Source organism: Sinocyclocheilus grahami, unplaced genomic scaffold (assembly GCF_001515645.1).
Source record: "Sinocyclocheilus grahami isolate Dianchi unplaced genomic scaffold, SAMN03320097.WGS_v1.1 scaffold273.1, whole genome shotgun sequence".
NCBI lineage: Eukaryota > Metazoa > Chordata > Actinopteri > Cypriniformes > Cyprinidae > Sinocyclocheilus > Sinocyclocheilus grahami.
Window position 1 is genome coordinate 1,143,761 of NW_015505452.1, and position 237 is coordinate 1,143,997.

The following is a 237-nucleotide window of genomic DNA, read 5'->3' on the forward strand; positions in this document are numbered from 1 at the left end:
AAAAAAATGGCACTGATTATCAGCCAAACTGGCATTTTGAATGGTTGGTATCAATATCAGCCATGAGTGTCAAGATCAGTCCATACCTAGTGAGATATTGTATTGCCCTATTGTAACACCCAGCCCTACAGTATTCTGGCCTAATATTTACTATAAGCACCCACAGACCTCCCCACCACATCCCAAAGCATGGGCAAACTAGACCAACACTTTCTCAAGTTCTTAAACCTTTCAGTT